This window comes from Saccopteryx leptura, chromosome 3 (genome assembly GCF_036850995.1).
Source record: "Saccopteryx leptura isolate mSacLep1 chromosome 3, mSacLep1_pri_phased_curated, whole genome shotgun sequence".
Taxonomy (NCBI): domain Eukaryota; kingdom Metazoa; phylum Chordata; class Mammalia; order Chiroptera; family Emballonuridae; genus Saccopteryx; species Saccopteryx leptura.
Window position 1 is genome coordinate 162,696,976 of NC_089505.1, and position 25,505 is coordinate 162,722,480.

The following is a 25,505-nucleotide window of genomic DNA, read 5'->3' on the forward strand; positions in this document are numbered from 1 at the left end:
GACTTTTGTGGACATTTGCATTTACTTTGTGAAAGTAGAAGCAACAGTAAGAATGATAAGAAGTTAGTGATTTTAGCAATTGCTTAAGTTTTTTTTCCCCCCAGCATGCATTTGTAAGGGATTAATGTTTAGGCGTGGCTAGCACACTCACTAAGACAACAGCCTCAAATGCTAAATTATGGTATGGTGAGTTAGGGAATTTTCAAATGAGCCTAGAGTGTCTGAACTCTTTGAAGTGAAGCTGTTCTGAGACCTTTCTGAAGGAACACGTGGCCCCTGTAAACATGTTTACCATGTGTCTTCCATCATTTGCAAAGTTGGTCCCAACACTACATCAGAAAATGGGGTTTTGGGCTCAGAGATAATACAGCAGGTCATCAATGGATTTGAGAGTCACCTCTTTACAAAAAATGGGAAGTTAGTTCTGTGGTCTATTCAGCTTGGTCATAAAAGGAACACTATTTCTTCAATCCATCAAGCTCCAGGTTCTCAGACAAGTTCTCTCAGGTTCTTGGCAGGACATGCCCCAAACTGATCATTTTTCAGCAGGAGAAGGTTTCTGGTAGAGGGTCTTGTTCGTTACCACCTATGGGCACTCTTTAGATTCTTCATTTTAAGGGCCTTGGAAACCATTTCATTATATGTCAGCATTTTTCTAAATATTGATTAATTTGTTTTGTTTGTTTTCTTCACTCTAATTGAGTGGAGGTTGAAGATGAGGTTGGAAATTGCTATCAAGCATCACGGTAGCCTGAGCTCTCTAGGCTCTGCCTTCTCCTCTCCTCGCTTTCCTTTCATTACCTTTGTGGGGAGCTCCCTGTAGAAATCCTTCCATGCCCTTCGATAGACTTGGCACCAAGCAAGAAGGAGATTTTCAAGCTCCCCAGCAGCAGAGCCCTGGGCTGTCACCGGGGAAGCTGCACCTGGAGTGGACCCATTTGTACTGATGGCACTGGGTCCTGTACTATCTGTGCAGCCCTAAAAATAGCTCTCAATTAACATTGCATTTCAAGAATTGGAAAATTTCCCAGAAGTCCATTCTTTTTTCCTTTTCTATTTCATTACATTTTGCAGTAATAATACACAAGCCTGCAAAAAACATGACGGGTAATGAAAAAATGTAATTAATATAAGCAGTGTAAAGCATGTATTTTTTTCTCTGTTGTCCTTGCAGAAAATTGCTGCTTTAAACCAAGCAGAATGTGGAAATGCATAAAACCCCCCTTTAATCTGCTGTGGTTTGTAAATATCTTATGCAAAACAGTTAAATCAATTGTTAGATTTTTTTTTAACATTAAGTCACTATTCTTGTAAAAAAAAATTTTTTTTTCCCTGCAGCACTAATTGAGTGATTTAGGTAACTATTTTTGAGGGGGCAGGAATGGAGGCAAGAATAAGGATATTTAACAATGAACCTAAAAAGCAGGAAGAGCCTGCGTTCTGGATGGCTGCTGTCTGTTGGATTCATCTGAACAGCAGTGAGTGTGCTGCTTCGCCATACATTCAATTTTGGTGCAGTACTGGGGAGAAGTAAACATCCTTGCTACTATTTCACTCCAATATACCCCATCCCATTACTCAAAATAAAGTGATAAAGAGGCTAAGAGGCTGTGGTATATGCCTGCAGTCCTCAGACCATTTCAGTTCACTTATCTGTACCACTGGCAATAGCGAGAAGTCTGTGACTAGAAGGTCACAACAGAATTTCAAAACTGAAATACAAAATACAAAACGTTATTTCCAAAACAGTTTGCTCGGCCGAACAGAAAAATGCTTATAGTTTGTTTTCATTTGTTTTTTCCTTCATCCTTTTTTTTTTTAACTGCCCATGACATATATCATTGGTTATTATTTATTTCTACCTTGTGCTGGATTCTAAAAGCGTCCCCACCGGCCCTGGTGTATGTGAACTTCTGGGTCTGCTTGGGAGCTGCTGGCCTTGTCCCCTGCACCTCACGGGGATCCCTGGTGAAGGCAGGTTTCTCAGCCCAGAGGTAGTGCCTCTCTCCTGTGGCATTCTGGGCAGCCGTTTGGAGTCCCAGATGTAGGAAATGAAATAATCCACGCGCACACAGTCACAAAGCGCCCATCTGGCACCCAGGAACCTTGCACGATGGAAGCACACAGGCGTGCACTCACTTTGTTGTCGCATTTCATAAACAGAGCTGCAGCCGCTAGGGGAGAAGGACTTTGGGATGATCATAATTGTTTCCCACTGCCCTCCCTTTCTGACAGTTCCCCTCAACACACACACACACACACACACACACACACACACACACACACACACCCCACTGTAACCTTTTTAAAACATAGGGGCCAGGGAGAAAAATAAGAAAAAAAGAGAGATCCATCTTCTAAAAGGTAACGTTCTTTTTCCAGAGGGTCTGAAGGAGAAATTTCCATTAACGGCTAAATCCCTCCCCACCACCTCTCCGTCCACATGATTGTTTTTATGCCCTCCATTCTAGGACTCACAGGCAATGGTGTGAAATGTGACCAGTCAACTCTGAGCTAGCTCTCTTCCTGTACATCACCCTAAAAATAAGGAAAAGCAGTGGTGAGAGGGATTTCATAAATCACACAACTACTGCACATTGCTTTCTAGTCCTGAAACCAAATTCACAGGAGAGTCTAATAAATGACCTCAACACTTTTTTTTTTCTTAGTTTCCTTTTAAGTGCTTGTGCCAAAGTAGAAGCAACAGAAGCCCGGCAAAGGAGGTGTTAGTTAGAGAAAACCTCGGGCTGAGTGTGTGTGTGTGTGTGTGTGTGTGTGTGTGTGTGTGTGTGTGTATGAATGAAGAAGGGGTTACTGTCCCCACAAATGCTTGCTGCTGACATTTAACCCCAAGTTACAGTTACAGAGAAAGGCCGATGTGTAAAGGCAGCCCGCTGGGGCAGGGTGTAATTGTTCTAGCAGCTTCTTGTCTATTCTGTGACTCTAACTCTATTAATCTTTAAAAACTCAGATTTCTAAGGGACCTATAGCCCGATGACAAGAGCAAGATCCCTGGCGGAGCAGGTAACTCAGGACACTGTGAAATCCAGTAACAAGAGTGGGGCTTAAATGAAAGACTGGTTAACTCATGTGCTGCTTTGTATTATCTTAGCATTAAGATGAGGGAAAAATATTGCTTTAGACATTTCACTTGATGTTGTTCTGAACTGTAATAAAAAACATCAGGTTGCATTACCCTTCCCAAATATCACACTCAGCTTTCTCAGCTTCCAACCTCCCAATAAGGCATTTTCAAAGCAGCTAGATTTTTCTGCCCTAGAAAGGAGAACCTTCACAGAAATACAGGCAGAGCCCATCTCTGGCCCCTGCTGACCAAATGACACACAGGAGAAATGAGGTGCCTACAAGATGTCCCAGCGGAGTGTAGGTTCCTGGACTCATGACCCTTAGGAAGGAAAAAACAGATGAATCTCTCCTCGGGGAGCTCGCCCACTCTGCTCAGGCACTGCTCCTGCCTTCTCATAGAACGGGATCTGCTTGTTTGCAAATCCAAAGCACTAAGCGGGGGGGGGGGGGGGGGGGGAGCACAATGCGATGTTTGTAAATATGATAAACTATTACAATATTACAGCTTTTCATTTGGAAAGCCATTTAGGCAAGAAATGATTACTGACCCATGATATGTAAATGACAGAAATGCAGAAATTAGTATTTGGGTCAACTCGTGTATTTTTCAACCATGAAATGAAAATCTCAGTGTTCACATTCCAATTCGTACATGAAAGCATCACGGTGCTATTAGTTAACTATTGTGCTAATTTATTATTGTCTTAGTTAATGTTTTCAGAACCACCATGAAGTCATATCTCTACTTGCAATGTACCAATGTTGCAACTGAAAGAGAGAAGTAAGTATGTCCTTTTGGGCCATTGGGTAACCTGACAGAATTTTATTTTAGTTGAGGAGAAAGGAAGTGATTTTGAAGGAGAAGCTAGGGACTGCCTCCCCCAAAATTTCAAATAGGAAATCAATCTGTCACTTTTTTTCTTTTGAGTTCATAAAACAACAAGTAAGTGTTAGACAATGATACTACTATGACAAATTCCTAGGTGCCAATGGGGACACAAAAGAATCCTCAAAGGACCTTGTCTTCAGTACTGAAGCAAAAGAGACTCACTAAAAATATGATGCAAGAAGCCCTGACTGGATAGATCAATTGATTGGAGTGTTGCCCTGGCCAGGGCACATACAAGAATCACCCAGTGATGGCATGAATGAGTGCAACAATAAACTGATACCTCTCTCTCTCTGTTACTCTCTCTAAGAATCAATACATTTTAAAAAATGGTGCAAGAACTCAAAGGGAAAAATATTTAGGAAGGCTTCTTAAAGGAAGTGATATTTAAGCAGTTCTGAAGGGCTTTTAGAATTTAATAGGCAAAAGGAAGAAGAGAAGCCATTCCAGGTAGACAGCAAGGGAAGAGTCCCAGAGGATGGATTACAAAGCCACGTAAACAGAGGTCCTGCTTTATTGAAACAGAAGGTGAATGTTGAAGAGCAAAAGGTAGAAGCGTGCATTCAGGGTGGTCCTTCCCAGAGTGAATCAGGTGAGGGTGATTGGAAAACAGTCGGGCCTGTGTACACTATGCAGAAATGCAGCAAGGGTTGGAGCTGGGTAAGACTGCAACAGAAAGGCCAGTCTGGAGGTGGGACCTAGCAATCTAAGATTAGAGAAAGAGGGTTTATAGCTGGGATGTCTTTTCATGTTTGTTAGCAGAAATGGCAGAGGGCTGGAAGGGATAGGTGGTCTGGTAGACCAAAAATGGAACGATTAGAGATGCAATAACATGCTGCATTCAGAGGGTTAGATTTACTGTCAACCTTTAAATTCAATGGTTTTAAAGAACAAAATGAGTATACAATGCAACGAGTAAGTGTAGTAAGGAAATGATGATGGTTTTGCCTTTTAATTTAATTAATTGGCCAGAGGTAACTTTTCAGTATTTCCAATGTGCATCTAAATCTTCTCTTGTAACCTTGTACATCACAGGCTTGAGATTGGGTAGTGCTGAGAAATTTGGCTTCATTCGGCAACCTTGGCCATTGGATCTAGGGTGTGCCAACCTCTTAAATTCAGGCACTTAGTCACTTAGTCACACCCTTTACTTGGAGATTTCAAGGTCAGAAGAGGTGTTCTTCCTGAGAGGGGATCTGAGTGCAGGTTAGTTCTGAACAGGTGGGTTAGACCAATAGTTCCCAGTGGAACTACTACTGTTCCCTACAGAGTGCTCTGAAAATTCCTGGCAGAGTTTTTGGGATGTTTCAACATTGGGTGGAGTTAGAGATGCTAGAGATCCTCTGTCCATAGGACAACCCATACAATAAAGAATCATGCAGCATCCCACATGACTTTTGAATGTTCTGCCAGACATTCACATGGATAAGTCTGTTTATAATTTAACCTAATTCCAATTTAATATGGCTGCCCCATTTTAATATGCATTTAATTTTCCACCAACTCACAACTACTATGTATGCTAAGAAAAGGTTATATTTTGTTTTGTCCAGAACTTCTGTGGCTGTCATTACACACAGAGATGTACACATTTGATAATTTTTCATGCTTTCCATATGTACATGTTATTCTATTAATGACTTTCATTTTGTTTCTCCTTTATATTATATTTAAGACATTATATGTCTAAGTAATGTTCTATAATTATGATATATATGTTCTATGATTTTCTTTTTATTAAGTGAGAGGTGAGGAGACAGAGACAGACTCCTGCATGTACCTCGCGTGAGATCCCCTCAGCAAGCACCCTATGGGGTGATGCTCTGCCCATTAGAGTGTTGCTCCGTTGCTCAGCAACCAAGCTCATCTTAGTGCCTGAGGTGGAGGCCATGAAGCCATCTTCAGCGCTTGAGGCCAACTTTGCTTGAACCATTTGAGCCACAGCTATGGGAGGGGAAGGAGGGGAGAGGCAGAATCAGATGGTCACTTCTCCTGTTCACTCTGACTGGGAATTGAACTCAGGACTTCCACATGCTAGGCCAATGCTCTACCACTGAGCCAATTGGCCAGGGCTATATTATGACTTTTATTTCAGAAAAGCAAAGGGGAGATTATAAACTATTTGTTATACAAAAGGAATGTGTCAGATGAGGGTGAGAAATATGGAGTTTGAAACATAAAAAACTGAGATATGACACCTTACGAGTAATTCTTTTTTGCTATTATTATATTTTATGCTGGGTCAATCATTGGATTTTTACCGAGCTCCTATGGTAAGCCTATAGTGATTCAGCACCATGTAGGCATGTTATAGGTAAAAAAAAGAAAAAGAAAAAGCTATAAGTCACAGATTGTAGTCCAAATTTCGGATCTCAGACATTGGCCTAATTTGGCTTACCACAGGCTAAAGTAGGCCAAAACAGAGTGAATTATATACTGGAGATTAAAGTATAGGTGAATAATTATAAATGTGGTCCAAGATGAATGTTGCAACAGTTGGAGCCTGAAAGCACATTCCTGGAAGGTTCAGCTGGTAGGAGACTGTTAACGTTAGCACCAAGAGTCAGTGGGTGCAGATTCTGTAGCCCCAAGCAGAAGACTGGAGAGGAGTAGTGGAACTCTAGCCCCTTCGGAGGGGCCAGGCAAGAGCAGCCCTGTCTCCAATTACCACAACCAGGTAAAGAGGGGACCTAGGGTTCAGGAGCAGGCCAGAGGCTGAGGTCCAGGGCAGACCAGCAGTGAGAGAGTCTTTATGTTGAATCATAGATGCCAGGTTAGAGTGACTTTCATATGTTTTGCTGTAAGCACTGGTGGATTTGCCTGCTGGGTTTTGAGAAGCAAGCCAGATGCGAAGGCTAGGAGCCATGTTGGACCTGACAGTTTTATCATGTATTTGGAAGAACCAAAGCAGAAATACATAACAAAAAAATCAAATGGACAATGGTTAACAAAGAGTGCAAGCAATGGTTTGAGAGTATCTGAGCCGGCCCTTGAAGAGAGGATGAATGGTTAAGTTCATTCATTCATTCATTCATTTACTCATTATTGAACAAATACTTAAAAGATCCTTGCTATGTGATAGGTGCTAAGAAAAAAGAGGTGAACATGAGAAACACTGACCTTGGTGATACAGATTGTACGCTAATCTGGTTTCAGAGAGGTGAGCAGGCGAGAATAGGCAGTTTAAGGCAAGGACTTGAGGGAATCCATAGGACTAGCGAGGCACACCTGAGGCCTACTTTTAAGGAGGTGCTGTCTTGCTACCTGAACCGCTGCTAATCTCAGCATTAATTGAGTAGTGCATAGGTTCTACTTGCCTTAAGGCTTAATCCTAAAGGAAACTAAAAGTATTATTAATATAAACTCTTAGAGTTAGGGATTGGCCAACTTTTTCTGTAAAAATTTAAACAGTAAATATTGTAGGCTTTTCAAGTGTGTCATGAAATCTAATTCTCATTTTGATTTTTTTCAACTACCTAAAAATATAAAATCCATGTTTAGCTCACAGCTTGGGTTTGGCCTGCAGGCTACAGTTTGCTGCCCGCTGGTCTGTACCTATTTCCTTTTGTCCAAAGAACAATAAAGCTTTCAGTGGTGTTAGTGGATGATGGTAAGCAGTATTTATCATAAGTAATATTTGTAGAGCACTAAACATTGTTCAATGTTATACATAATATCCCATTTGGCCCTCAAAACAATACAACTGATCTAAGTAAGCCCATACTACCATTCTTCCTCATTTCATAACTAAGCAGATTAAAGCTCAGGAATGTTCAATCATTGCATTAAATCACAGAGCCACAAAAACCAAAGGGACACCGATCTTATTCTTTTGATGGCAGAGTTTGTCCTTGACCTATAGCTACTTTGAACTGGCCATATAACCAAATTATTCACAACACTCACAGTGTAGTTTTGAGTCTGAATGTGTTTTGAAATCAAAGGTTTACACTTAACAAAAAGACACTGGATATGGTTTGAATTATGTCAGTAATATCAGTAGAGGACTGAGTTAGACTGTTCTAAGGGCTGGGGACACAATGCTAAATTCAAAAGACACAATCCCTGCTCTAATTACAAGCTTACATTCTAATGAAAGTCATTCTAATGATAAGGACACAATATTAGGAAGAATAGTAGTTACCAAAATGTCATGTGTTGGGAGTTCCAAATGTTTTATAACCAACTTCAAAATAGTGCCATAAAGCGGGTCTTATTTCTTGCATTGTATACTTAAGTAACAATAGCTAATGTATGGAACTTACTGTATTCTAGAAAGAAATGCTCAGAGGAGCTAAGAGAACAGGTAGGTGGCCAAAGGGGATTTGAACATGAGACTTAAGGGCTTCTACTTTGTGCTGAAGCAAAACCCTGTGCCATGGCCATTTGACCTCACGAATGCACTTCCACTTTTCTGTGCTTGGTGGATTTAAACCAGATTATTTCATCTTATATTCTGTCATTTATGAGCCAAGGTAGCTGAGAGCACTTATTCATTAGTGCTTTTACACTGGGATGGTTGCTGAGATGGCACTTTCGGTGTCATATAATGCCATTTCTAAAGCTTATAACGCTGAAGTAATTGCCTCATGGGTTATGATTTCATCAATGCTCAAATGCTGTTGATGTGCAGTTGGGCAATTTTGAGGCATAGGCATCTACCTGCAGGTTTCAGTGGGTACTGAGTTTACTTTAAAAACACTTAAAAAAGCAAAAGTTGGTGGGAGTGATACACTGCTTGGAATTCCTTCTCCCTTCCTTGGCACATTCATTCTGTCTTTCCTTGCTTTATTCAAAGGCAGGCCACTGACACCTCTCTCTAGGTATCATTAACATTGTTTAACTAGCATGAATGTAGCAAAATTTAAGGTTTAGAATAAAACGACCTTTCTTTAGCTTCTCAGTTGATCATGGCACAGGGGCACAAGGGAGGTTTTGTAGACCAACTTTTTGAGTCATTGGAAAATTATGGAACCCTAAGCAAGAAGGGAGGCCCCAGGAGGCTTAATTTGCAAAACTTCCAAATTTTCTGTGATTGAGACTGGCAGGAAAAAAAAATTTTTTTTGTTTTGCATTAAAAAGGAATACTAAATAATATGTAAATGGTTTTTCCTTATAAATACGTTTATTTGAAGAACTTCATTATTGCATAAATTAGTTTTTCAAAATTAATTTGTATTTTTTTAAAAAGTTAAAACCTGTTTTCAATGTGCCATTAGGAAAACCCAGTGATCACATATAATAACAATGTATTAAAAGCTACACAGAAAAGAACCCATTTTTAAAAACCCATAACTCAACAGAATAAAAAAATGACAGACTAGCCATTCATGCAAATTAGCTAACTCACATTTATCAGAGAAAATATTTCATAGCATTAACAACACTGTCATTTAAGAAAAATTAAATGGGGCCCAGAACCACACATTCATTTTTACTGCATTCATTATTCATTTACTCATGTCTTTTCTTTTTTCTTTTTTGAGTTGTAAGTCTTGAATTCCAAGTTCAGTAGAGGAAGAAGCAGATGATTTTCTCATTTTAGTGACCCCGTGGTTAGCAGCAATAAAGCAGCAGGAACAAATCTGGCTTGAAATGTGTCCAAACCCACATCTCCCAGTGTGCACAAAAGGCAGAAAAAGTAAGATGTGCAGCGGATATTAACATGAGTAATCTTGGAAATCTAAATATTAAACATATGTCAAAGATTATCAGAGGCACATCCACATGTCTTATAGAGATCTCTTTCATCCGAGGAGCTCCAGCCCATTTCAATGTGCATGGGCTAGTTCTCTAGCCCCGAAGGCCTCATCAAAGCTTGGCATAGCCAGTGATGACAGCCCAGGTTTGCAGATGGGTGCTTGTGAAGTAATAACTCCTCAGCTCCCACACCTTCCTGAAAGACAGTCTTATTAATCTCTACCCCGACCTGGAGATAATGTTATTTAAATCCAAGTTGATTAAATCATTTGCCCAGTAAGCTGCATAGTTCAGGAAATATCCTGGGGTCTTTGATTTGTGTTCTGATGCTGAAGTCACTAGAACCCACACTCAACCTCATCTACAGGGCTGTTATCCTAGCAATCCAGAGAAGAATGTTCCAGATGAGACATTGTGAAGTGGTATTGTTTTATCTCCTGGGCACTGTGTGAAGGCTGTGACTGAATTCCTTTCATACTTCAGTAAAATGTGCTCAAAATACTGGGGACTTTCTTCTCTCCAAACTTAATTCTGTTGGGTAATTTAAGTTATATTTTGGAAGTATGTACTTAGGGTATAATATTATAATAGGGACCCAGCCTAATTTTTTTTCTGTGTGTATATTGGCCATTGAATAATATATTATAAAATTTCTTAGTACAGTATGACCTTACTTTTTATTAGCTTCAGTTTTGTCATCTGTAAATTGCAAAAGAAAAGCTGAATATTAATATTCCACAGTGACATGTTTATGAGAAGACTTTGTAAACTCTAGAGCTTTATACAAATGTAGAATATTATCATTACCATAAGGCACATCTACCAGAGGGAAGTCCTCTGAGTGATAACCAGTGAATGGAAATACAATTTTATTTTCACATCTCTTCATCCTTGGCAAATGTCGCAGATTTGTATAATTTGCAAAGTTTTCACTATTAACTGTGTTACCCTGTGCACGCCACTTAGTAGGTAGGCTGAGTGAGGCAGAGAATAAATTCTTACCTTTGTACTCCTGCCCTCCCTGGGAGTCTGGCACGTAGTAGGTGCTCAACAAAGGTGTTCTGAATTAATCTGAATTGTGCAGAGGGTAGAAGCACTTGAACTGAAACAGGCATGTGAATACATGAACTGTTGGTTTGGCTGGTCCTGCCCAGGGCGGTGGTGGGCCAGGCTGTGATCTGCACTGACTGAGGGGAGGAACCAGCCATTCTCTAAGGAGAAGCAGAGTGCCCAGAGCAGCTGTGATGGGAAGGGTGTCCTCTGGTCCCCCTCCTTCTTCCTCTGATATCTTTTCTCACCTCTCTTCCATTTTTTACCTCTTGGAGGAGAAACTGCTTAGTGTTTTCTTCTCTGTCGTTTATAGGCCTGTTCTCATTCTGTGAGGTAGAGGAAGCTTAGATTCTTTAGGGAGTAGCATAGGTTCTCTGGCTCTGTTCTTTTGGGAATCTGCAGGAACTCTAAAAAGACAGTCTGCAGACCTTGTCACTGGGTGGGAGTTTTGGGGGAGTGGGGAATAGAACGTTATGGAAAAGATCTTAACTATATCAGCACACACATTTTTGAGTGGAAGATTTGTTTAATGAATTTGTCCTTAAACCAAAATATCTGTTTTGGTCATTAAAGTAAAATATCATTTATAGTAACAATAATCACCCTACTGATTTGTTCCCTTTGACCTTGTGGATTCTAGACCACATTTTGAGAAATAAAAATGTATTCTAAAGTTGTTTGACTGCTTTTTGTCAGTGTGTTTCCAAATATTATGAGTTGATTTTCTCAACACATTTGATACACGCCCAATCACCTTTGCAATAGGAACTATTATTATCAGCCAAAGGTTCAAAATTGAATACACTCTTTTTCAAGAACACAGAGTTAAATGAAAGGAGTGGCTTACTTGCCATTGTCTGGGTTATGGAGGGTGTAGTTACACTCAGCCTGCTCTCCTCTCTTCCTGCCTACTTATCTTCTTTCCATCTTTGCCTTTATCTTTAACCTATATCTCATAAGCTGAGTGTGCACAACTCTCAGTCGCTTGGAGCATCCTGTACTCGGGTAGAGACGCAAACAGATCTGACTGAGGCTGCGGCCGCAACTGCCTGAACTGTCTACCTCCGGACCAAGGGGCCGTGCTCTGCAAGAAAGGCCTAAATGCAGCAGTCACATTTTAGCTGCTTAGTAATAATCTTCCTTTCATCCTTTTTCCCAGCCATTTTCTCAAATAACACATAGAAAGCTTTGCTTTTGGTTCTAAGCTGTTAGGAATTGAAGAAAGAAGAGAGGACTTGCAGAAGATCTAGAGTTGGGGTCATCGAGATAAGACATTCCTCTTTAGCTGATTTAGGTCAGGCTATCAAAAACTAATGAAAGCTGCCGACTGTGATGGCAATCAGCCCTCAAACACTTGTTTACTTTCTCACCTCTATTTTAGAGTGAAATATGAGATGGAGAAAAAAATGAGTGACTCTAGATTAAAACTCTAGTGACTTACATGTTCACATTTTCAGAGAATGGAGTAGGTTTAAATGAAAATATTTAGAAAATGTTGATTTAAATATATCACACGCAACTCCTTAGTGATCATGGCTCCAAGTCTGTTTATATTGCATAACTTTAACAAAAATGATTCACTTGTCATTTGTGTGTTTGTGCACATATATTTACTTGAGTCAGTTGAACTAGTAAACTGTAGCCAATTGAAGAGTCAACATGTTCATTGCTATTTAGTTTATTTAAAATGTGTTTAATTCTTTAGAGCAGCATATGAAGAAGACCATGGCCAGCTAGACACATACATATTTTTGGTTGGGGCTTGATTTCTACAGTGCAAGTACTTCAAAGCTGTCATTCAGAACCAATGAACATCCACAGTTGAATTAGATAAGCTGGGAAGGGTCTGAGAGTCATCTTGTCCAGTGTCCCTCAGACTGTCTTGGTGATAATGACTACTGGTCCTTATTCCAGACCTATTGAATTTGGATTTCCATGGGTGAGGCTTCAGAAACTGTCCTTGTTTAAGCAATGTGTTACCTTTATCATTTAAAAATATTATTTAATTCATTTTAGAGAGGAGAGAGAGAAACAGAAAGAGAGAGTGAGAGAGAGAGAGAGAGAGAGAGAGAGAGAGAAGGAGGGAGGAGCAGGAAGCATCAACAACCATATGTGCTTTGACTGGGCAAGCCCAGGGTTTGAACCAGCAACCCTGGTGCTTCAGGTTTCAACACTTTATCCACTGTGCCACCACAGGTCAAGCCTATTTTTATAATTAAGAAAGTCTGAAACAGACCTAGTCCAGTGGTCCTCAGTCCCGGCTATGTATCAGAATTGTCTGCAGAGGTTGTTGAAAACAGATATGGTTGGGTAGTGGGCACTATACTCTTATAAATTCTAATTCCACCTTATACATTTACATTATTAACAAACTTCACAGGCAATGGCAAAGCAGGTTTGGGAATTAGTAATTGAGTCTGACCTCTAATTGTCAGAAATACCTTCCAAAACATTCTGTTTAAACATTCTGATTCAAAAGCCAGCTTTCCCTGTTGGAAGGCTCATAATTTTAGATATTCCTTTCCTTTGTAGGACCACATTATGACTTCCTGTAACCTCTGACCACCAGTCTCAGTTTGTCCTCTAGAGAAACAAAGTAATTGTTCTAAATATGTAGCTCACAGAAGGTGTTTAGTAAGTGTCAGGTCTGTTTCTTTGTCCCCTAGTAACTCCTTCGAGTATGACAGACCCCATCCTTGACCTATTCCTTTATAAGTGATGACTCCATAAATTTTCCCTTTTTCATATAAAACATTTCCATTTTTAAGAGTACTCTTGTGGTTTTTGTATTCTTAGAATTCTCATTACCTGAATGCAGACATGTTGCTACATCTTTATTAAAATCAGTATTCCACAAATATTATTGAGTACCCACTATATGTCAAACTCTGCTTTAGATACCAGCGGTCCCACAATGATCAGAATGAAACCCAGGGTGCCAGATTGGCTCTAAAAACCTAGTGGGGACACTGTTTCAGTCAGCAGCCCATGGACTATATTGACTATTTTGGAAGCCATGTCACACTGTTAGTTTACTCTTGGTCAGAATTTACCTAAGACCTCAGGACTTCATATAAGTTTCTATTGTTTTTATTATTATCACCAATACTACTATTAGAAGCATTATAAAAGATAACTTCCGGGTAGTGATATATATTTTTCATACCCAATTTCTTTCTATATCCCTGATTCTTACAGCTGCTCTGGAACTTATATTTTATTTCTAATTTGATAGAAAACCTAAGAGTCAGATAAGTTTAGGGTATTCCTTAAAATTGCATATGTAACGTAAGGTCAAGCTAAGACTTGACCTTAGGCTTTTCGTCTCCAAATCTGAAGCATTATCATGATGCTGTGATGACTTCTCTGACTGTAGCAAGTGGAACAAGTCAAGTAAGACATTACTTTTTCTTATTTTGTTATATGTGACTACCTTTGATGCTTCATCCCAGCCTCTTGAGCTCTTTTTTTCTCTTTGTCCTTATTCAAGTGATTACAAACTTTGAGCAGGATATAATAAAAGAGAGAACCCAATGACATATTTCTGGGAGTTCATTCTCCAGATTAGCAATAAAACAGTAATTAACACATTGGTGACCATTTTCAACCAGATAGAATTTGATGGACTTGTGCCATCATTCTGCATGTCCCCATCTTGACATTCAAAGAGATCATGAAAGCCTTAGTTAAATGTCTTGCTGAAGTCCTGATATGTCTATAGAATTCTCCTTATCCACCAGAAAAAATATTACCTTTTTGCTGAATAGAGTGTTTTAACTGTCCTACAAATCAAGTTACTTTATTATTCAGCAGAGATTCACAATAAATACCTGCTGAATGAATGAATGTATGATTGAATACATATACAAGTGTGATATAAAGTTTTCTTGTAAAGTTTTTATTAAACAGCAATAACAAGAATCCCTTTCTGATTTTTTGGGGGAGGTTGGCACTTCTTTTTTTTTTTTTTTTTTATTAAGTGAGAGGTAAAAAGGTGGGGAGGCAAAGAGACTGGCTCCCACATGCACCCTGACCTGGATCCATCCAGCAAGCTCCTTATAGGGCAATGTTCTGTCCATCTGGGACAGTTGCTCTGTTGCTCGGCAACCAAAGCATTTCAGCACTTGAGACAAGACCATAGAGCCATCCTCAGCACCTGGTGCCAACTTGCTTGAACCATTTGAGCCATGGCCACAGGAGGGGAAGAGAGAGAAAGAGAGAGAGAGAGAAGACAGAGTAGGAGGAGTAGAGAAACAGATGGTCGTTTATCCTGTGTGCCCTGACCGAAATCAAACATGGGGCATCCACATGCTGTGCTGACACTCTACTGCTGAGCCAACCAACCAGGGCCTAGGGGTTTGGTACTTCTTATTGAAGTTGTTTAGGAACAATGGTCAAAGCCTGATTAAGAAAGCCCAGCATTCATCTATTCCTTGAAAAGGAAGAATTAATCCTTTGCCCCACTAGAGTAGTTGTAGTTTTAAGATTAATCTTAACACTGTTTGTAGCCTATAAAGCAAAACTAATTGCAGAATTCAAAGCTTTAGAGCATTTTTAGGTGGCTTGATGGGAAAACACTGAAATAAATACAAACATTTAGATAAAACAACCATTTTAATAGTATTAACTCTTCCAATTAATGATAATGGAAGAACCGTCCAATTAGCTAAATCACTAATAGTTTTATCAAGCAGAGGTTGGTAATTTAAAGCAAACAAATTCTTTCTAATTTTATCCACTTGCACACTAAGATATTTAAAGGATAACAGGGGATCCAATAAAGAGTATTACTCAAGAAGAGCTATATTTAAATCTCCTAATGGCTATAGCATAGAGTTACCCCAATTAGTTCGAATACCCAAGTAGTCAGTAAATTCTTTTAAGCTTCCATCATTTGGGGTAAAAATAAATGAGATACAACAAAGGTGCTGCTTGCAATCATTAGCATTATCACCGTGGCATATTTGAAAGATGGAACATGCTGTTAGACAGTTAGGGGGGTAAATTTAACTCCTCCAATCCAGCAATTGTGATTGCTCTGTGCTCGTATTTGCCTCACACTGCAGCATTTCGGAAGGGGCTTTCCTGGGGGTAACTGCCCCAAACTCCCTTTCAGAGCAGAAGGTCGGTGGTGGTGGGGGGAGTTCACAAGCTCAGAGCCACACCAAGGCTAGGACTTTCCCTGTCAAATCTTCATAAAGAATTCAGGCACATAATTGGATAATTCAGAAAAATCCCCCTAGGACCAGAATTATGTTAACATTTCTTAAAATCCCTATTTTATTTTTCTCAAGAGAATCAACTTTTAAAAAACATCTGTGTTGTCTGGATCTGTGAACTTCATCAGTAGAAAGCTGGTCAGTTAAGGACAAATGCAAATGAGAGACTGAAAAGAGCCTTTGTCATTTACCTTCTGTTTGAGCACAAGATCAACTCTTTAAATTTCAGGATAAACGGTGCTGTTTACCCCACATTAGGGGCCTGCCAGTCAAGCACTGTGATGAGATGAACAAGCTTTAAAGGAAAAAGAACAAAATGGAGATCACTTCCAAAGTGTTATCTCTGTCAGTATCAGCAGGAAGGAAATATTCTCTGGCTGTAATAACGACTGCGGTTTAGTGAGGTGCTTGCTAGCTCCCTACCAATAAAGTGGGTATTATCCCTGTTGCGGGATGGGTTACTGAGACTTGCAGGTTAATGTTGCTTGCCCACAGTAACAAGCCTCAGAGCCAGGATTCAGAGAGAGGGCTCTCTAACTGCAAAGACCTCGCTCTCTTCCTGGACTGTGTACTGCAGTCCTGGTCCCAGAGGCTGGCATGTTGTCAGTGTTCAGTGGATATTGCAGGAGGATGATGGTCCTCCTGTGTTCCAGTGGTACAGAGAACAAATACCCCATGGACAGCCCTGTAGGGTAAATACAGAATGGACCAGGCCCAGCTGGGCATTTGCATGAAAGTGCTTCACCAGAGTCCCCAGCTGCTCTGGCACAGTGCCCAGGCTCTGCCCCAGAGCCCAAACAGAATGCTTGTCGAGATGCCTCTGGATTTCATTTTCCAAGTCTTGCCCTACACAACAAGTGGGCCTAGGCTGACCTCCCAAACTACCTCCTTCTTGTGAGACATGGCAAGTTGTGGATAGTAAAGTAATTAATGATATCAGTTGCTTGGTATCAAGAGGTAACTTCTCTAAGCTGTTAAAAGATTGGTCAAATCCACTGTAGAACCAATTCTCAACAAGGATTGTTAGGTAGAAGCCTGTCAGTGATATAAGCTACATGGAACTTGCATTTACCAAGACAGAAGAGCAAAGACTAGTTCAGTTTTGAGGCTGAGGGCAGCGTGGGCTAAAAGAACACTTACTAAGCCAGACACCTCCACAGGTAAACCAGCCTGAGCTAGGCCTGATCAATATTAGGGAGCGGTCTTAATTCCTCTCCCTTTGCATTCTCTACTGTTTGGTTTAGGTCATTTTAAATAACATTTTTCTCTTGGGGAGAAAAATGTGGAGACAGCTATATCTGACCCTAAGTTCAAATATTGGCTCTGTCACTTAATGGCCGTGAGAGCATGGACTGATTATTTAACAACCTGGGGGCACAGATCCCATGGAAAAGGGTATCTTGCAAACTGCAGACACCTAATGAGCAGATTTTTTCTTTCAATTCTACTACTGTATTCTTCACTACTTACAGAACAGAATAAGTGATAAGTGGCCCTGTTCCTCAGCAGAACTGGTAGTTTCATTTGTGAAAGAATGAGAAAACAACAACAGAACAATATCAGGATGATCAGGTTGACCCTTGGTCCCAGAGATTTAACAGGAAATTCTACCTGAATGTGGGGTTAAAACACTGGCCCAGGACTCAGGGTGCTGGGGCTTTCCCCCACATTAGCCACTACCTTATGTCAGATTTCCTGAGAAACAACTCAAATATGGAAACTGCTCTGCAAGAGATTTACTGGGGAGTGCTCTCAGCCACACCTGTGAGAGGCTGAGGGACAGAGGACCCGTCAGGAAAGATGAGTGTGATAGAACTGTAACGGAGTCCTCAGCGGGGCCCAGAGGGAGCTCTGGGGCTGGGTGACTTTCAGAACTGTCGTGAATTAAGGCAAAGAGGTCAGGTCTTTGAGCCATTGGCTTGACCAGTCACTGCATACGGGCTGCAGGCAGAGGAGGGCATAGTCCTAGGAGAGGGCGGTTCTTACAGAGGGATTCAGCTATGAGCCCTCAGTGTGTGGCACTTCTCACCACTGGGAAAGCAAGAGCCCTTTGCAGAGGGGCAGAGAGGCTAGACAGGAGTCACAGAATCCACTAGAGCTAGCTTGTGGGTAAGGCACTGTGCTTTTTGGTCCTCACGGTCCCTAAATCAAAAAAACGCTTCCTAACCACATTTACAAACACCTTCTTTGTGACATTGTTTCCTTGGTGTGGAATGCCTTCCCCTCACTCAGATCTACCTGATGAATTAATATCAAAATTCTTATGAAAGTTCCTCTGAGGAGACACTTTTAACTAATAACAAGTATACATATATTGTTCCTATTTCTTTTTTTTTATATTGTTCCTATTTCTGTGCCAGGTATATACAATATTTTGTATATACCTGTCCCACTGTATTAAAATTACTGTGGTCAGAGAATCTTATTTATATTTGTATCTCACCCCCCAACACAAAACTTCAGTGAACAAATCATCATTTAAAGTTGATTTTGTCTAATAGCATAGCACAGTTATGCCGTTTTCTTTTGGTGAGTATTTGCATGGTTTATTCTTTCACTTTCAATTTTTCTCTATTATAATTTAGAGATGTCTCCAGTAAATGGCATTTAGTTGAAGTTAACTTTGTTACATCTAGCCTGACAGTTTTTGTATTTTACTGGAGTGGTTAGGACTAGTTAATGTAATCACTAACATATTTAAGTGAAAATTTCAACCATCTTATTTTGTGCTTTTTGTTTAATTTATGTCTCTTTTTTTTCACTTCTCTTGACTGGTTTTAGATTGATTTCTTCTTTACCATCTATTTTTCCTTTCTATTGCTTTGTAAGACATAATTTTCCTCACTCTTTTAGTGGTTACCTTACAAATGACAACATTACCCTTCAATTAGCAAAGCCTAATGTTAATCAACATTTTTACTCCCCTTCTGGAGTAAATACAAGGGCCTCCAAATAGCTACATTTCCCCTTCCTCCCCAGCTTACAGTTGACAGTATGTTAGAGTTGCCAAGAATTTTAGTACTCTAGATTTCAAAACTCTGTTAAGGCATTCATAGTATAACTTTTTTTTGTTGTTGTATTTTTCTGAAGCTGGAAATGGGGAGAGACAGTCAGACAGACTCCCGCATGTGCCCGACCGGGATTCATTCGGCACGCCCACCAGGGACGACACTCTGCCGCAACCAGAGCCACTCCAGCGCCTGGGACAGAGGCCAAGGAGCCATCCCCAGCGCCCAGGCCATCTTTGCTCCAATGGAGAGACAGAGAGGAAGGAGGGGGGGGGTTGGAGAAGCAAATGGGCGCTTCTCCTATGTGCCCTGGCCGGGAATCGAACCCGGGTCCCCCGCACGCCAGGCCGACGCTCTACCGCTGAGCCAACTGGCCAGGGCCTCATAGTATAACTTTTAAAGTCAATGTTTATGTTTATCCACATGCTTACCACTTATTTAGTTCTTCAATCCTTCCTGAATCGCTGACCCTTTAGTTTAGTCTGCTAGTTGTGAAATCTCTCTGTTTTCGTTCATCTGAAAATGTCTGTTTTACTTTTATGCTTGAAGGACATTTTGCTAGGAATAAAATTGTATAGTAGTTTTTATTTTGTATAAACATATTGAGAATATATTTCCATTTTTCTTTGAATTTTATTTCTGCCGTTGAGAAATTTAACTATTACTCTTTGAAGGTAGATCTGTTGTTTTTTCTCTGGCTGCTGTAAATATTTATTTTTTTTCTTTAGTTTTCTGTAGCTTCACAATGATGTCTTAATATATATTTCTTTTCTCTACCCTGCTTTAGATTCTTAGGGTTTGTTAATACCTTGGAAAATTCTGTCACTTAGTCATAACATTTTTAATATTATTTTTGCCCAATTTCTCACATTTGCTTTTATTTCTAAACCTACAATTAAACACATGTTAGGCCTTTCAATGTATCTTCTGTCTCTTATCCTCTTTTTTTTATAGTTTTTATCTCCTTGTGCTATATTGTAGACAGTTTATTCTGATCTAATTTTCCTCTTTAATAATTCTTTATCTATGTCTAATCTACAATTAAAGTCATTCAGTCAATTCTTAATTTATTATTATATTTTTCCTTTTTAAAATTATGTTACTTTTCACCCTCCTCCCAGGTTCTTCCTAAAATTTTAAGCTTGGCTTTTCTTTATTCTTTAACTTGGTGGGTGTATCTATTTTTAATTGTCTATATCAGACAATTCCAACATACAAAGTCTTTGTTGGGCCTGACCAGGCGGTGGCGCAGTGGATAGAGCGTTGGACCGGGATGCAGAGGACCCAGGTTCGAGACCCTGAGGTCACCAGCTTGAGCGCGGGCTCATCTGGCTTGAGCAAAAAGCTCACCAGCTTGGACCCAAGGTTGCTGGCTCGAGCAAGGGGTCACTCGGTCTGCTGAAGGCCCGCGGTCAAGGCACATATGAGAAAGCAATCAATGAACAACTAAGATGTCGCAACGAGAAACTGATGATTGATGCTTCTCATCTCTCTTCATTCCTGTCTGTCTGTCCCTATCTCTCTCTCTCTCTATCTCTCTGTAAAAAATAAATAAATAGATAAAGTCTTTGTTGGTCTAATTCTATCATGATATTTTGACTGGTTCTTGCTCATGTTACCTTATTTTCTGTGTGCCTTGTTTCATTTGATTGTGTGCTGTACAATGTGTTTGATAATTTTACAAATAGTAAAAGCCATGAGAATTGTAGGTGGTTTATCTGAATCCTAAGCTTCAGTGGACCCTGAGCTTTGAATCCCATTTCTTCTGTTCTCTTAAAGACCTCAAAAAGTAAATGTGGCTTCATAGTTACTTTTTCCTACTAGGAAAGTGGCTTTAGGGTAAAATGAGATTTGAATACAGGACTTTGATTTTTTTCCTGGATTTTTACTGGGAAATTTCTCATTCTTTGGTTAATTCTTTGATTTTAGAAGGTATGGGTTTTTAAAAAATATTTCCCCCAATTTTATTTTACTTTTTCTCCACAGAAGGGTTAATTTGAGATAACTGGCTTACTATTATTAGAGGAAGTAGTCTTTTAGTCTTTTGTACAGTTCTGGTCACTCACTATTTGCTGAATAATGACTACATGAATGGTCAAGGGCATTGGGATCAAGTTGTATAGATATGGTTTCTGTCTTCTAGGAACTTTTCATTTATTAGGCAAGGATTAAAAAAACACACTAAAAACCTATACATAATGACTACTCTGGATGATATATAGTAAATGTTAAGATTCCACACTTTCTTAGTGGTACTGTAAATTAGTATATGCCTTTGAAGAACAAATTTATAATGCTTATCAAAATTAAATGTATACACACCCTTTGGCTAAATAATTGCACATCTAAGTATTTTTCTGATGTATACTCTATATGTACTTGCCTAAGTGCTCAAAGATATGTATATGTGGATATTCATTGATGCAGCATGTTTGTAATAAAAAGACTAAAAATAATCTAATTATCAGCAGGGGATTAATTAAATAAATTATAATATATCACACAATGGAATACTATGTAGCCATTAAAAAGAATAGAAGAAGGCCCTGGTTGGTTGGCTCAGTGGTAGAATGTTGGCCCAGCATGTGGAAGTCCCAGGTTTGTTTCCCGGTCAGGGCACAGAGGAGAAGCACCCATCTGCTTCTCCACCCTTCCCCCTCTCCTTTCTCTCTGTCTCTCTCTTCCCCTCCCACAGCCAAGGCTCCATTGGAGCAAAGTTGGCCCAGGCACTGAGGATGGCTCCATGGCCTCTGCCTCAGGCACTAGAATGGCTCTGGCCACAACAAAGCAATGCCCCAGATGGGCAGAGCATCGCCCCCTGGTGGACATGATGGGTGGATCCCAGTTGGGCGCATGCGGGAGTCTCTCTGAGCTTCTAACTTCAGAAAAATACAAAAAAAAAAAATCAAGAATGGAAAAAGGTTTGTATGTATCAATAAAAAATAATTACTATGACATGTTTATGTAAAAACAAAAAAATAAGCAAGAAGCATGTAAATATATGGAGTATGCTACAGACACACAAACACGCTTAGAAATTTATAGAGTGTCTCTGAAAGGCTTTATTTACATTGAACTGCTAACAGTGTTACATCTGAAGAGAAAAACTGTGGAGTACAGGGATAGGAAGAAAACTTTTCACTCTGTATTTCTATGTTCATTATACTACATCAATTTATTTTAACATGTGTAAGTTTTTAACCATTACATTAAAAACCCAGAAAGTGCTAGGAAAGTAGTGCGTTAGAATGTATGCCATCCTGGTGACTGACTGACTACGTTGTAGTTTGGTTTGTTCTGGTAAAGTCCTATGACCTTTCCAGAGCTCAGTGTCTCCTTTGTGAAATGTTGACCTAGATAATTTCTAAGGACCATTTCAAGTTTAACATTGCCCAATTCAATCTATTAACATGGGGATACTTTGATTACAGAAGCTCTTCATTCAGGCAGTAATTTTGAAGATAATTTGGCAAATGAAAGTATTAGTATTAGATGAAGTTATTGGTTGTTGAGTGTACAAACCTTCCTTTTGGTGTTCCTTCAAGTATTACAATGTGCTTTCCCTAAGGAAATAAATGAAAATAATTGATTTGTTTGCATTCACAGTTTGAAACTGTGATTTTTAATATAACCTCACATTTGAAATATTTTAGGCCTGTTTTTCTTTAGGATCGGGTAAGCTTAAGTCTCTGACAGATTGACCAAATCTTATTACCCTCTATTTACTGTACAGTGAAAGCTTATTTCATAAGTGTTTCCACATTTTACACTCACAAGTGTAAGTGGCCAAAAAACATTTAATTAAATGAACTATTCATACAATCTCATTTCCTAGCAGGTCGTCTATATCAATGATAGCACCATCCACCCCAACACTGGGACTCTGAATCTTTAAAAAAAAAGAAACTTATTTAAATCAAAACTATGTTCAGACTAATGATTTAAAATCCTTTTTGATTATAAAAATATTTCAAAGTTATCTTCAAAAGTTCAAACAATAGTATATAAAGTAAGAATTGAATGTTTTCTCTTCCCTGCTCCAACCCCACTCTTCGGAGGTAAACACTGTTAGTACAGCATGTATTTTCTTACACACACACAGAGTTTGTTTTTACAATAGTGGGATCATACTGAACATACTGTTTTACAATTTGTTTTTGTACTCAGCATATATTGTACTTGGAGTACATGTAGCCCTATCTCATTCTTTAAAGGGCTGTAAACTATTCAATTACACAGATGTACCATGATTTATTTACATTTTTTCTTAGTAATGGACATCTAGAGTTAGTTTCCATTTCTATGCTATGAGAAGCAGTATTGCATTAAACTTAGATACTTGGCTAGAATTTTTGTGGAATATTTTTCTAGAATTTGGGTTTTCGATTACGTGGTATTTCTCTGTGCCAGGCAACCTCGTAAGTACTTTTTAAAATCAACTTTTTTTCATTCCTGTAGTAGTATAGATCTATGATTACCTCCATTTTGCAGATGACAAACTGGCTCAGAGAGGTTAAGCAACTTGCTTAAGGTCTCACAGATCTATGTGGTAGGGTCAGGATTGGAATCCAGGCTCTCTGACTCCAGAGTCTGTGCTGAACTCCAGCTCTCTGCTCATAGGAGAATTTTGGAAAACTATTGGAATTTTGAAAAACTTACGCAACTTGTCTTCCAAAAAAACCTAGTATCTATTTATAATTATACCAACTACACTTTACAGTTTACCCATTTCCACATTTACTTACCAAATGCCATGTTCTCACTTAAAAATTTTTTTTTTACCAACTCGTGGTTGGAAAAATAGTATCATATAATTGTTTTAATTTATAATTAATGCATTATTAACATTTGTAGTACTTAACTTTTATTAGACCTTTATGACAATAAAATACATAAAAGAATTCTTCATCATTTCCAGATTATCATCCAAGAACAGCGAGGCCCACACACAGCTTCATCAAGAAATGCTGACAGCATGGTGTACACATGGCTTCCATGTTTGTAGTGGTTCCAAAGTTTTCTTTTTGAGGTTAATTTCTTTTTTCTTTTGGATAAATTTCTCACAGAGGACCTGGGTGAGCAGAAGGCTTTTAAAAATTACAGCCCAAACTATTTTTTGAGCAATCCAGGAACTCATTTATACTGCGATCTTCAGATTCACAAAACATAACTTGTGAAAGGGTGTGCCCAGAACAGTTAGGAAAAGCCAAACAGCATTTTAACAGTGAGGGATTTAGCAGGAAGATCTGACCCAACAAGTAGAATCTCTTTTAAAGGTTCAATCAAGTTTATTCCCATCACATTCCTCTGGAATGCCCAACAGGCACATGCTTTGTCAATGAAAATTATTTTCAATCTCATTGATGTTTTATTTGGCAAGAAACATTTCTTTGAACAATTTTTTATTAATTATCTACAATTTTTCATTTCTGTCAGTGTTGTCACCAGCTGCATATTTATAAAAGAGCCAAACTTCAACCTGTACTCAGTTTTAATTTGTCTGTTTCTTGAGAATGTAATTTGAAAAGAAATAATGATCTGTGTGCAACAAAAATTCATATTTTAACATCAGATTCACCGAGAGAAATGTGTAGACAATAGAATTCTTCTATTGTTCTTATTTTGTGAGACCAAATTATTATGCACCCACCTTACCAGTCATGTCATTTAGCTTTGTCTTCTTTCTGCGGCTTATAATTTTCTATTTCTGGGCCAATGATGTGCCTTGTGGAAATCCAGATATGAACACCACCACCCAATGTGAATGGAGTCCTACCTCCCAGGCAAATAACTCAGTGTGGTTCTGAGATTGTATCTCCAACTGTTTTGGTCAAACCACCTTCTATGTAGGCATATTAAAAATATATCCAGGACTAGATGAAGGTGTTTGACATGTATTATTTTTACCTACCTGGGGACAAAATTGGGTAGTGCTGCCTCCTGGCTGTGAGCAGCCTGTGGGGTCCCCAGAGAGCATTTCACTGGGCTTTCGTTTAAATGTTGTTTATACACAGTCATTGATTTCCTTTACCAAGAGCTGCCAATCCAATGGAATTAGCTCTACTTTTCAAGTGACTCTACCTTCTGCTCAAGCTGGTGGCCAGCATAAGAGTCAGGCTAGTGGTGGAAGAAAGGGCCATGCTAGCAATGCAGTGCAGTGGTTCTCAAAGTGGAGCAGAGTCAGCATTACCTGGGAACTCGCTGGAAACGTGAACCCTTGCCCCACCCTATATCTCCTGATGATTTAGGTGCAGGGCAAAAAGTTTGAGAGTCACTGTTCTAGGTTAATATGACAGAATCTTTCACTTTATCATGTTTTTACCCCTCTATATTTATGTCCCCCTTTACCTTCATCAACCGTTTCTCAATCACAGATTCACTTTCTAAATGTCTTTGAGCTGTTCTGTGGGCTGGGGCTCACCCTGACTAGCATAGCAGAGAGCTGGCAAATACGCTCGAGAGAAGGGCAACTTGCTGAGCAGACTTTCACAATTTCTGTGCTGTTGAATCAGCCACATGGCCCATTTTAACCTAATCACATGGTATTACTGA